The 10,215-nt window shown below is 44.6% G+C and overlaps 1 protein-coding gene across 1 annotated transcript in view; it reads right to left on the minus strand.

Moving 5' to 3' along the window:
• GABRA4 (gamma-aminobutyric acid type A receptor subunit alpha4) overlaps positions 1 to 6,537 on the minus strand; it is an 81,172-nt gene extending 74,635 nt beyond the window's left edge. Inside the window, exon 1 of the mRNA XM_042470694.1 lies at positions 6,477 to 6,537. The gene's annotated coding sequence lies outside the window, so the exon portion shown is untranslated. The remainder of the gene's footprint in view (positions 1 to 6,476) is intronic.
• Between the last annotated feature and the right edge of the window lie 3,678 nt (positions 6,538 to 10,215).

Consider the following 10,215-nt stretch of genomic DNA (forward strand, 5'->3'; position numbering starts at 1 on the left):
TTAAAAGCAGATTGGACTAGCTGATGAACCTTATTTTGTCAATGGTATCGGCACAAGGTTATGCTGAGGGCAGCAGTCTTACTTAGGGGTCATAAAATAGGCTATATAATTTATTCTGCCTTTTGGGGCACATGGTGTCAGACATTACGAGGTAAAAATCCCAGTTTTGTTGCTGTGTCTGCACTCAACAGGAAATCACAGGCCTAATCCACACTTGAAACAGAAATAGACTTCCACTTTCTCTGTTTGGTCTGTTTATGTCCATTTCTGCCAAAATTATTCAACTCTGTCATCACTTTGACCATGAGACAACCTTCCTAAATTCCTTCTCTGACTTCTTGTCCACTACATAATCCTCTAAAACTTTTTCATATTGACTTTCAGGGCTTTCCATGGTCTTACCACCCTTTTATCTCTGCTCTTCTATATCAACATATTCCTATTCTTAGACATCATCAAATGCTCCCTGAAACGATTCTGCCTTTACTCCCCCCCTTCCTTTCTCTTATATTTGAACTGGTTCTCAGAAAAACTTCATGAGACCAATCCATTTTACTGCCTTCAAACCACTCTCAAAATATGCCTTTTCCTTGTTGAGGCTTTTCTAACAACCTCTTATGGTGCGTTTAGACTGTAGAAATAATGCAATTTGACACCACTTTTAAGTGCTGTGGCTCTATCCTATGGAACTCTGGGATTTGTAGTTTTGCAAGCTCTATAGCCTTATTTGCCAAAGTATGCTCATACTTCACAAAACTACTAATCCTAGGATTCTGTAGGATGGAGCCATGGCAATTAAAGTGGTGTCAAACTGCATTATTTCTATAATGTAGATGCACCACCAGTCCAAATATGGTATGTGTACTTGAAATAATCACACAGTACATTCTTCTTTTTACCCCTATGTCTCTCTTCCTCCCAGTCTATCATTTCCCTTTGGCCAACTTTTTCTGTTCCCCCCTCCCCTTTTCCCCCTTAGTACTGATTTTATGTTCACTGATATCATATAACATATATACTAATTCATTACTAAATACTTCCATTTTTGCTCTGCATACACTGTGCGCCTCCCCCTCCCTCTCCCTCTCTGATGGCTATGAACAAGTATTTTAGTAATTTTTAAACACTGTTAATCCCTTAGAATAGGGACCAGTTCAATTTGTCCTTTGAAAGGCACCATGTGTTGTGAGAGGACCAGCCCTAACATTAAGCGGAGTGAGGAAGTAGGAGATGGGGAGTATCAATGAGACACTGGAGGACAGAGTTGTACATCTTGCAGATCCTGAGACAGCTCTGTACATAACATGGATGGTGTTATATGAGTAAATGAATGCAAATTAACTAATTTAGATCTGCCTTCAGATCACTTGCTTACTCCTATCTCTCAGATGAACATATGTTGTACAATACAATATTGTATTGTACTGTACTGTACAATACCCATATTTATAACTCTTCACACACTGCTGGTTCAGAAATACATCTATAAATGTAATATGTAAACTAGTCCAAATATTTACTAATATATTTACTTTATTTACTGAATCTAGGGTTCTAATCAGGTTCAAAACTTAGACCTATGTCAATTCAGATTTTGCAATAATACTCCTACTGATCTGAACTGAGAGCCAGTGTAGTGTAGTGAGTAGAGGGTTGGTTTGGAATTTAGGCAATCCAGATTCAACTCTCCAGGCTGAACCTTCAGGAGAAGTCAAAATGGCTAAACTGAAGCTATTGTACTTTAGGTACTTTAGGCTGGTCATGGGCACATCCAGAACTGCCCATATTACACCTGTTCTAAAATCTCTCCACTGATTGCCTATCAGTTTACAGGCAAGATACAAGGTGTTGGTTCTAACCTTTAAAGCCCTACACGGCTTGGATCCTGACTACTTGAAGGAGTATCTGCTTCCATATAATCCACCCCACACACTTCAGTCCTCTGAGAAGAATCTGATACAAACTAAGAAGACCAGACTTTCAGCGGTGACCCAGAGGACCTTTTCATCAGCCACTCCCAGGCTCTGGAACGACCTGCTGGACATGATCCACCATATGAACACTTTACAAGCCTTTTTAAAAGGCTATTAAGATGTATCTCTTCCGGCAGGCCTTTCCAGACCAGGTTAGATCCATTAGACTTGCCTCCTCCCTCTATTGATACCTCTATTGATACCGATATCAAAATTTATTGATTCCATCGCCCCCCTTTTCCCCTCCTCCTCTAGAGGAAGACTCATTTCTTGCGCTAATCTGCCCAAAATTTTAGTGTATTTCTATTGGATAGTTTTCAATTTGTTGATGTTTAATCTCTTTTTATGATTTGGGGGGGTTGGGGTTTTGGGGCTTTTCAATTGTAATTTTTAATTTTTTGATGTTTTATTTATACTGTTGGAATCCATTTTGATTCCTTTGTGAAAAAGCGGAATACAAATAAATATTGTTGTTGTTGTTGTTATTATTATTATTATTATTATGATTAGGTGTATCATGAGATAACACGACTCAGTAAAAAAGACAATAATGCTTGGAAAAGTGGAAGGCACTAGGAAAAGAGGAAGACCATAGTACAGATAGATTGATTCAATAAAGGAAGTTACAGGCCCAGTCTGGAAAACATGAGTAGACTGTCTATGACTGTGGCCTTTAGAGATCTCTCATTCAGAGATCACCATGAATCAAAGCCAACACAATAGTGAATAACTACACCAAACCTTAGATAGCCCTTTCAAATCCAAACTGAAACCTGGAACAGATTCACTGCCCCACTAACAAGGAAGCCTCCAGCCATACCTGATTAGGAGTTAATACACCTGTTTGTTCAACACCTTGCTACCATAGCCTCAGCTGTTAAGAACCACAATTACTTACTAATGCAAATGTTACAGTCTCTTCAAACAAATATGGTCACAATTTCATTTTTCAACTTGCCCCCCACTTTTTTTAGCCCCCATAACATTTAACATCTGTAGGAAAAAGAAATACAAGATGAGCAGAAGGCAATATTACAGGACTTTGGACCCTTTGAACATCACAAAATTGTTGTTTGAAATGTTTTCTTAAAATGGGATTGCACCACTATTTACCTGAAATACAGATTCTGTCTCTCTTATCTGAAACGCTTGGGACCACATGCATCTAAGGAAATAGACTTAAGTCTATGAAAGCTCATGCTTCCAACTTCTTTCTTTCAGTTAGTCTCAAAGGTATTACAAGATCTCCCTACTTACTGATTCTACAGACTAATACGGCTATACAGTATCTTTGAATGGGACCAGAAGTGTTTTGGATTTCAGAGTTTGGGAGATTTTTGAGTATTTACATATACATAATGAGATACTCTGGAGATGGGACCCAAGTCTAAACTTAAAATTCATTTATGTTTCATGTACACCTTATACAGATAGCCAGATGGTAATTTAACATTTTTCAATATGTTTGTGCATGAAACAAAGTTAGTGCAGATGGAATCATCAGAAAGCAAAGGTGTCACTACTTCAGACACCCATGTGGACCATTTTGGATTTTGGAATATTTCAGATTTCAGAATTCTAGATTAAGGGAGACTCAACCTGCAATACTGTCAACAGTTTGCATGTATGTATGGTTTTGTTCCCCATGAAGTTTAAGATATCCTTCAACATAGTGCTCTACACTTTCTGGGCTGGAGGACAACCATCTGTTGGAATACAACTCTAAACAACTCTGGCTAATGTGATTTGCAGTCCATGGGCCTAATCAGAGAGAATAATACTGCTGCTCTCCAGATGTTTGAATTGTAACTCCCAACAGCTGTAGCCAGCATAATTGATGGTGAGGGAATGGATGCAAGGGATTTCAGTACAACAGCATCTGGAAGGCTGTACCGTTTCCACTCCTGAACTAAATCCAATTGTTAGTGCCAACCAGAGTACCAGTAGATCCACTGAAGGAATGGAACTTGTGTGAGTGCTGATTTATCACATTTCCATTGAATTAGGACCAAGTTAGGACTCACAACAGAATTTCATCCCAACACAGCAAATAGAAGGCATTGGGTAGATAAAATGTGGGACAGGACCAAAAGAACTGCTCGAAGAGTACAATCCCAAATTTACTGAAGAGTAAATCCCACGCCACACAATGGGCATGAATGGAGATTCAAACACAGAGAGACACCTTAAACAGAAGGTTTCCATGCCTTATTACATATCCTATCACTTTTTTAAAAACCCATTCATTTTCAAAAGTGATTTGCCACATGACAGAGGGAACTGCTTTTTAAGACACAGAAGCCCAAAGGTTTCTATGGCTGTGTAATGAGTGTCCCAGTTCTTTAGATCCTGGAAAGTGCTCTTTGTAACACCAAAGCATTCATCACCTTACACTAACAGAAGCTAGCCAAGTAAAATGATATCACCTCATTGATGCACCTGCTACTATCTGGGACAAGCATAATATATTTGTGTTAATGAACAACAGCTTCATAGCTTCCAACTAAGGAAAGAAACATGCAATGGCAAAAACTAGGAAATGCAAACGGCTGCATTGATATATAACTGATTGCCTCTAATGCTTTCAGAAGGTTAGCTGCTTACACTTCCTGATCTCAGGAGGACCTCAAAGAAAGACCAGCTCCCCTGGAAAGATGTCTAAAATAAGCAATAACCGATATAGCCTCAAGTTGCTTTCCTATGAAGTTTGTGCCTGTACTGGAAAATGACATATATGGAAATGATGGGCATAGATGCCAGCGTAGGTGTATCACATGTCTAAACTAAGCACTTAAGAAAGACGCACCGCACCATGTTTTCACAGAACAAGCCCAGGCAAAAATCTTCCTCTGTATCAGGATTGCATAGTAGCCCCAGAAATATCTCTCCATCGCCTCATCCTACAGTTTGACATATAGCCATCTCCAGCAACAAGGAAGGGTTTAAGCCAGCCTTCCTTCCTTCATCATGAAGGGGGCAACAGAGTCTCAGTGTAGGACTTTTTAACACAGTCTGGGCTCCACTCACACAACCCCAAACCTCCACCTACTGATCTGGCCTTTGAGATTATTCAAATTTCAGTGGCTCAACCTGTTAAGTCCAACACTAGTTGCCAACCAAGAAAAGGTGGAGGGATGGATTAAAAATGGGAGAAGCTGATGTTAGCAAATCAGGAGGAAAAGTGTGTGTGTGTGTGTGTACACACACACAGTTATACGCTTATATATATATAAGATTTGGGACACATGAAGGGTGTCTCTTATTAAAGTGTGTGTATATATAAATGTGTGTGTGTGTGTGTGAGAGAGAAAGATTTATGACACATGAAGGATGCCCCTTATTAAAGAGTGTGTGTGTGTGTATCTATATATAAGATTTGGGACACATGAAGGGTGTCCCTTATTAAAGTGTGTGTGTGTGTATGTGTGTATGAGATTTGGGACACATGAAGGGCTCCCTTGTTAAAGATGGGAGCATTTAGCCTCCTCTGCCGCTCTATATGGGATTTTGGACCAACCCAGAGCATTGTTGCCAGGCTCAAGGCTGGTGTCAGGTGCAAGATGTCAAGCCTTTGTTTATAGCATGGTCGTTTCTTTCCTCCCATCCTCGCTGCTGGAGCGTCAGAGTGTGCGGGTGTGTGTTTTCTCAGCGAGAAGCAGCAGCTGCACTCGTTCTCCTCCTCTCACAGAATGCCAAGCGATTCGCTGCCCCCAAAGTGGCAGGATCCAGGCAACCGACTCCCAACTTATCTCTCATCGTGTTGTACAAGAACCACAGATGAAGCAGGAGGAAGGGAGGGAGGCAGCTACTCAATCCTTCTCTCTCTCTTTTCTTTTTCCCTTCCCTACTCTCCCCTGCTGTGGCAGAATCAGAGAAGGGACCACAAACTGGCAGGGAATCTGTCCAGCAGTTGCTTATCTCCCTGGATTGGAGAGTGCACAGTTTGTGTGTCAGAGAGAGATGGAGAGAGAGAGTTTGACTGACAAGGGGAGGCAGCAAAACTTCTCCCTTTAACTCCTGTTCACATGTGATGGAATTTGGATGGGTTGGTTTTATAGCAGATGCACTCCAAAAGCCAGTGTCTGGTTTGGGCATTTCCAACCACTGCTTTGGCTCCAACAGTCTGAACAAGGGATTTGGGAGGGAGAGAGATAAGATGGAAAGAAGCAGGCTCTCTGGTCTATTCTTTTTCCTTTTAGGACACTGGGATATAACCGATTTGGCATCTTTAAAGTGTGTTGGCTCAAGGCTATGGGCCCCACAACAAACTCCAACTCCCAGAATTCCATAGCCTTGAGCCAACACACTTTTCAAAGCGGTGCCAAACCGGATTATATCCCCAGTGTGGATCAGCTTCAAGAAACAGCGATCATACGGTTACTTTTGCTTTTGGTTCCGAAAGGCACCGGAGCAGCCATACCTATAAGGCGATTATTATTATTTATTATTTTCCCCCTCACCGCCAAACGGGGACTAGGCACAGACAGACAGGCAGGCTGCCTACCCCAAATCCAGGACGGAGCCTGTTGTCATAACCATCCAGGGCCGGTCCAGGATGCGGGTGAAATTCTCCGGCCACAATTTCTCCTCTTTCCTCAGCTGTCCCGGGAGCGCGGCGAGGCTGTCAATCAAATCCATCAAATCCAGACATGAGAGAGACAGACATAAATCAATACAAAATGTTGAGAGAGGGAAAGAGGGATCAAGGGGGATCAAGGGTGAGGATATGAGGAAGGTGGTTTGGTTTAGTCCCCCTAAATCCCCCCTCCAGGTTTTTGTTCGCCTTAATCCGGAGTCCAGGGGGGCTGAGGGAATGTGGGTTCGGGGTGCCCCTCACCAAGTCGCCAAGCTCCAGCAGAGAGATGAAGGCGGTGGCAGCCAGACCCGAGACATCCTCATCCTGGCGACCGCGGGCTCCTTGGCAGAAACCATCTTTGCTGGCCATCTTTAAGCCTGGTCGCACGTTCGCCTCTCGCCCCTCCCGCCGCCCAAGCGCCTGTCCAGAGGAACAGCACCCTCGCTCAAGGAGAAAAACGAGGAGAGAGGGAAAGAGAGAGAGGGAGGGAAAGCGAGGGGAGGCGACCCCGCCACGCCTCAGCCGCGCCTCGCCTGGAGACAGGAGGAGGAGGAGAAGGAGGAGGAGGAGGAAGGAGCCAGGCGGGGGAGGGAAGGGCTTGCAGGCTTCGGGCCCCGACCCCCGGGAACCAAAGCCCCGCCACGCCATGCCCAACCCCCACCCTTCCCTTCTTGTTCTTGTTTGTGTGCCTTCAAGTCCTGCCCGACTTATGGCGACCCCAAGGCGGTGGACCCCTGGTGAGTGTTCTTCTTGGCAGCTTGGTTCGCCCCTGCCTTCCCTGAGGAATGCGACTTGCCCAAATGTGGGTTTACTAGTCGGATTCGAACCCTGCTTGTATGGCGTCCTTGGCTGGTTCGCCACCGCCTTCCCCTGGGAGGCTGAGAGAACGCGACTTGCCCAAAATGTGGATTTACACACATAGAGGAGTGGGATTCGAACCCTGCTCTCCAGAGTCTGACGCTCAACCACTCTCGACGAAAGACCCTACACTCTCTCCCCCCCGCCGCCGCCTTCTCCCAAGTCACGCCGAACCCCCTTTTGTGGTTGTTGTTGTTGTGTGTCTTCAGTCCTTCCCGACTTTGGCGACCCTAAGGTTTTGTTCTTTCGCTACCGCCTTCCCCGGGAGGCTGAGAAAATGCGACCTGACCAAAATGTGGGCTCACTATGACGAGTCGGGATTCGAACCCTCCTCTCTAGGGCGGCGGGAACCCTCGTGAGGTTGGCAAGGGTTGGTTCGCCAGCGCCTTCCCCTGAGAGAATGCGACTTGCCCAAAATGTGGGTTTACAGATAGACGAGTCGGGATTCGAACCCTGCTCTCGATGGAGGTGGACCTCTCATGTGGTGTTCATATTGGCAGTCCGTTCGTCACTGCTTTCCCCTGGGAGGCTGAGAGAATGTGTCTTGCCCAAATGTGGAATCGAGATTCGAACCCAACCCTCCGGAGGACGCTCAAACCACTCTCGACAGACAGACCCTACATCCCCCTCTCTTTATGTTTTCCCGCCTTCTTCTCCCAAGTGCCTTTTTGCCCTCAGGGCAGGTGCCCAAACCACCCCCTCTTCGTTCTCCTCAGGCCCTGCCTTCTCGACCTGTCCTCCTTCTCTCTCAGAAAAGGATTTTATTCCCAACTAAAAGAGGGGCCAGTCTCACACACACACTTTTTTTCTCCCCTTCAAGTTAATTTATATTTACTTTAGGAAGGCCAAAGGAGGCGAAGGACTACTCTTCAGGGCTTCCTATGACAACCCTAAGGAGAACCTATCATGAGATTTGTTCAGAGGAAGTTGGCCATTGCCTTCCCCCACACTCCCTCCCTCTCCAAAACAAAACAAAAAGCCCCACACACAAACCCCAATTGCCCAGTGGCTTGGGATATTTAGAGCAAAGACATCCTGGCACACCTCTGAGCATAGGCAGAGCGCCTTAACGACTGCCCGCTTCCACAGAGAGAAGGACCTCTCAGCCTGGCAAACAGGTCCCATCCAAGCACTTCTTCCTTGAAAAGATATATCTCTGAAAGATCCCACTCAAGGTTTTTCCTGTGAACCTTCTATTAAACTTGTTCACACTGCCCTGGCATGTGTGAAATGGTAAGGAAAGAGTGTCTGAAAGCATGGGCAAAGGGAATACTCCCCCTTCTAAGGATGAGTAGACAAGGGCTTCGAAGCCACATGGGTAAAGACGACTTCACTTGTGACTCCTTTTAGAAATTAAGATCTATTCTAAACATCACAATTCTTCCTCCCTTAAGCTTGGATTGAAAGAACTGCTGGTCTCTTTCCAGGCATTAATTCCACCATGGGAAGGAAGAGAAGGGCAACACCAAGGAGAGATGCTAGTCTACAAAGCCTCGCATGGACTCCCATTCGCTGTATTATGTATACACCTGTGCGCTCTCCTTTTCCCCCTCTTCCATCTCCTTCCCCTCCACAGTGGCTCCACAGGGACCCTTTCTCTGTGTCATTATCAAGGCACATTGCCTGTGGGTGACACTATCACTTTCTCTTCTGCTGCTGCTGCTGCTGCTTCTTCTTCAAAACCTTGTATCCCAGAATGACGCAGACTTGCTGTCACAGTTTCTTCTCTTAGCTACTCTGCTGTGCTTGTGTGTCTGTGTGTGTGTGTACACACACGTCTGCCTCTCCTGTTCCTTCCCAGATGTCCTGGCCATGATCATGGTGATGAAATCTTCATTTGTCTTGATTGTCTTTTGTTGAAACAAGAGGAGAGGAGTTTGTGTGTGTGTGTGTGTGTGTGTGTGTGTGTGTGTGCAGAAAAGACAATAACATGGAGGAGGAGGGATGACTAAAGTGCTGGGTTTAACACATTTTCCCCTTTCGATATAAGAAGCTGGGTTGCATGGGTGACTTCTTCCTACATTGTCCCTGATATAAAATTAAAAGGGGGCAGCTGGCAAAGAAGAAGAAGAGGAATTGCATCTGCACTGCAATGTTCAAACAGTGCCCTCCTTACCCAAAGCCTGTAATTGTGCTAATTATCCTGGGGAATTAAATACAGAGATGTCAAAGTGGCAAAGGGTGGCAGTCGGTTGTCGGGTGCGTGCCTTCACAATGTTCCTCACAACGATCAAGCCAGGTTTTTTTGGTGACCCACATATATTTCTTATCACACTCACTCCAGGGGATTAGGCACTGCTTCCAGAGATCAGTTTCGAAATTTAGTGTGCAACTGGATTTCTTCCGGCAGTAGAAGTGGCTTCATACAAACTTCCTATGTGGCAGGGGTTCTTGTCCTTGCAAGAACCAAATACATCCATTTTATTTAGGACATTGAAATCTGACTAGATGCCGAGGCAAAACTTTAACTGTGGAGTCGGAAGAACTTCGGCTCAGAAACAAGCCCCATAGAGTTAAACTGCAGCCCAAGTGACTCATATATTCCTCTTATCACCAAACAGTACCCATGAGACACTTTATTCACTACTAATAACATATCTGGAGTTTCTTTTCTTTCTCCCCCCGCCATTGAAATGGAATCTGATTATCTTCAATGCTACTGTACCCTTGAATTCATCTAGATTGTACGTCAGATCTTTTCCCTGTAAAGGTGCCCTCCTTGAATCCTTTGGATAGCACACATACTTGTGCTGTACTTGAAAGCTAGTTCATTTTATCACTTGTTCAAAGGACTTTGTATAGATAAGC

This window comes from Sceloporus undulatus, chromosome 5 (assembly GCF_019175285.1).
Source record: "Sceloporus undulatus isolate JIND9_A2432 ecotype Alabama chromosome 5, SceUnd_v1.1, whole genome shotgun sequence".
NCBI lineage: Eukaryota > Metazoa > Chordata > Lepidosauria > Squamata > Phrynosomatidae > Sceloporus > Sceloporus undulatus.